General features: G+C 40.9%; 1 pseudogene; it reads left to right on the top strand.

Moving 5' to 3' along the window:
• The first annotated feature begins 766 nt into the window (after positions 1–766).
• On the top strand, positions 767–3239 carry LOC147358141 (olfactory receptor OR51C1-like; annotated as a pseudogene).
• Positions 3240–3701: the final 462 nt, after the last annotated feature.

Raw genomic sequence — 3701 nt, 5'->3', positions numbered from 1 at the left:
CTGGGCTGGATAAGTCATATGCTGGAATCAAGATTGCCAGGAGAAATATCAACAATCTCAGCTATGCAGGTGATACCACTCTAATGGCATAAAGTAAAGAGGAACTAAAGAGCTTCCTGATGAAGGTGAAAGAGGAGAGTGAAAAAACTGGCTTAAAATTCAGCATTCAAAAACCTAAGTTCATGGCATCTGGTTCCATCACTTCATGGCAAATAGATGGGGAAAAATAGAAACATGGGCAAGTTTATTTTCTCTGGCTCCAAAATCACTGTGGACAGTGACTGCAGCCGCAAAATTAAAAGACACTTGCTTCTTGGAAGAAAAGCTATGACAAACCTAGACAGCGTATTAAAAAGCAGCAAGGAGGTTGAACCAGTCAATCCTAAAGGAAATCAACCCTGAATATTCTTTGCAAGGTCAGATGCTGAAGCTCCAATACTTTGGCCACCTGATGCAAATAGCCAACTCATTGGAAATAACCCTGATGCTGGGAAAGATTGAAGGCAGGACGAGAAGGTGGTGACAGAAAATGAGATGTTTGGATGGCTTGATCGACTCAATGGACTTGAGTTTGAGCAAACTCTGGGAGATAGTAGAGGAGAAGGAAGCCTGGTGTGTGCAGTCCATGACATTGCAATGTCGGACATGACTGAGCGGCTAACCAATTACTGTCTTTTATAAATATTTACTTGGTGAAATAATTTTATGTGAATGCATAGTAAGTGAATGAATACAATTTATCATTTTAGAACACTCAGATTAAATACTTCAGCTTGAGTTCAACGTGTCAGCTTTCAAAAATACCACATCCTCTTCTGTCGTTTTCTTTCTGACTGGTTTTCCCGGGCTGGAAGCCTTCCACACCTGGATCTCCATTGCCTTCTGCTTTCTCTATGCAACTGCTCTCTCAGGAAACAGCCTGGTTCTCTTTGCCATCATCACTTAGCCAAGCCTCCACGAGCCCATGTATTATTTCCTCTCCATGCTGTCCACCACTGACCTTGGCTTGTCAATATCCACTCTGGTCACCATGCTGGGTATCTTCTGGTTCAATGCCAGAGAGATCAGCTTTAATGCCTGCTTGTCACAGATGTTGTTTTTCATTCAACTTTTCACTGTCATGGAATCTTCAGTGTTGTTGGCCATGGCCTTTGATCGATTTGTGGCCATCTCCAATCCTCTTAGATATGCCAGCGTCTTAACTGATCTTAAAATAGCACAGACTGGAGTAGCCATCATCACCAGGGGTACTCTAACACTGACTCCTGTGGTGGTGCTTCTTAAGTGCTTGTCCTATTGCCGCAGCCATGTGCTACATCACTCCTACTGCTTCCACCCTGATGTGATGAAGCTCTCATGCACAGACACCAGGATCAATAGTGCAGCTGGTCTGACAGCCCTGATCACCACTGCTGGGGTGGACTCAATCTTCATTATCCTCTCTTATCTTTTGATTATCAAGACTGTCTTCAGCATAGCATCCTCAGAAGAGAGGAAGAAAGCCTTCAGCACATGCATCTCTCATCTTGGTGCTGTTGCTGTATTCTATATTCCATTGATCAGCCTGTCTTTTGTTCACAGATTTGGGAAATGGGCCCCACCATATGTACATACTCTGATTGCAAATGCCTACCTGTTGATCCCCCCTGTAATGAACCTCATCATCTACAGTGTGAAGACCAAACAGATACGCAGAGCTGTGCTAAAAGTTCTCAATACCACTGCAACAAGAAGTAGATGTGTTTCTCAATTTTTTTCTAGTCCTGGGCATCATAGAAGTGAAAGTCACTCAGTCGTGTCCAACTGTTTGTGATCCCATGAACTGTAGCCTGCAAGGCTCCTATGTCCATGGAATTCTCCAGGCCAGAATACTGGAGTGGGTGGCCATTGCCTTCTCAAGGGGATCTTCCTGACCCAGGAATCGAACTGGGGTCTCCTGCATTGCAGGCAGATTCTTTACCAGCTGAGCTACCAGGGAAGCCCATGGGCATCATATAGATGAGTAAAAGGCCATTTATAGAAGCAAAAATCTTGAGGCTCATGCTTGGGATGAAAACATCAAAAATATCACTTTAGCTTTAAGTAAGAAGACCCTCAGATAAAAAACATAAGTGTAAGCTGGAAAATCCCTGTTACCATTTTCCTCAGATAACCCCAATTATATTAATATTTCTTCATCCAAGATGAAAGATTTATAATTACCAAGATCCCAGGATCCAGTTTTGATTTCACATATGGAATTAGTTTTTATTTTTGATTTTTTAGACAAAGATGGGAATGAAAAGTATATTAACAATTGTAAGTTACCAAATTTTATCATCTAAACCTGGCACATACAAACTGGCATTGTCCATGGCTATAAAATTGTTCTAAATATGTTTACTTTTTTTTATGCCTATGGCTTCCCTGACCTTTAATATGATAGCTGTTATCATCATCCGTACATTTTTTATGGCTTTGTCAGTCATTTAAAATTGTTTGTCAAATATTCTTACCTTCACTTAGCTCTTCAGGCAAGATATATAACACAATCATTCTGTGAAAATAGCTCTCCTCAGATCACCTCCAAACTGTACAGCTTATTTAGAAGTACTGATGTCATACTTGATGCTTAATAAATTTGTTGTTGGTTAGCAGACATCATCTAGAAATGAAGCAATTTTCTTTATAGTCCCTAGTTTATCAGGAATCAAGTGTAGATGCAATTTAATTTGGTTGGATTTATGTTGCTATTTTTGAATTCTCTTGTCAAGAAGACTTGAAGTGGGTATGGTAGTCTTGCTCTAGATAATAAAATGGAAGTCACACCAGCAGTTAACATTGGAGTTATTTAATCCAAGGAACTGGATACACAGGATTAGAGAAATTCAATGGCACAAAGGTAACACAGAGGTAATAACTGCAGGATGTCACTTCTGCCTTTAAGTCTATCTAAGCAAAATGAAGAGTTTGAGGTTATGAAAACCTAGACACCTGGTGGAGGGTCTCCCCAGAGCTGACTCTCAAGCCTGTAATGAGGGGGTGCTTCCCTGCTGGGTTAGTACCTCAGAAGTTCACAGGACAGACCACAGGGGGCCAAAACTCAAAGCTCTGTGGATGGGCACTTTGTAGGTGGAGCTTTTGCATCAGGAGCCCAGAAAAGGACCTCTCAGAGAACTGGGACTCAGATCCCTGGAAAGGAGACCACTGATATTGGTGCTAAGTGTGTGGAAATACTTGAAATTGGAAAGTGGATCTGATATTAGCCAGCAAAGAACTATTGCTGTCCAAGCATTGGCAGGAACAGCAAGGAAACAGTGGAGATACTTGTCCTTCCAGTATAGCAAGGAATCCAGCTGTCAAACAATGATCATGGTTATTTATTTTCTGCCTTCTTAGCAGCTTCAGAGCATAGAGAATGGTAGTTTATAGAGCTGAGATACAGTGTCTTCATATACAGCACAGTGCAGTAATGTGCATGTTACAGAATTAAGTTTGATGGGACCAGTACAGGAATTTCCTTAGTTGCTCTAATCTGGACTGTTGATAATAACATCAGTATCCAAGAGCTATAGATAGACAAGTGCTTCCACACTTCACCAATCATTTCTACATACAATCTTCTGCAATGCTGCTAACTGAACATTTTCAGGAAACATGGAATGTGAACTAGTCTTTAGATGATTATTATTATTATTATTATTATTACACTCCACTCAGTA

Source organism: Bos grunniens, chromosome 15 (genome assembly GCF_055505025.1).
Source record: "Bos grunniens cultivar Pamir isolate PY7600 chromosome 15, Bosgru_T2T1.0, whole genome shotgun sequence".
NCBI classification, from domain to species: Eukaryota; Metazoa; Chordata; class Mammalia; order Artiodactyla; family Bovidae; genus Bos; species Bos grunniens.
The sequence above is the reverse complement of the archived record's forward strand: the minus strand, read 5'-3'. Positions and strand labels throughout refer to the sequence as shown.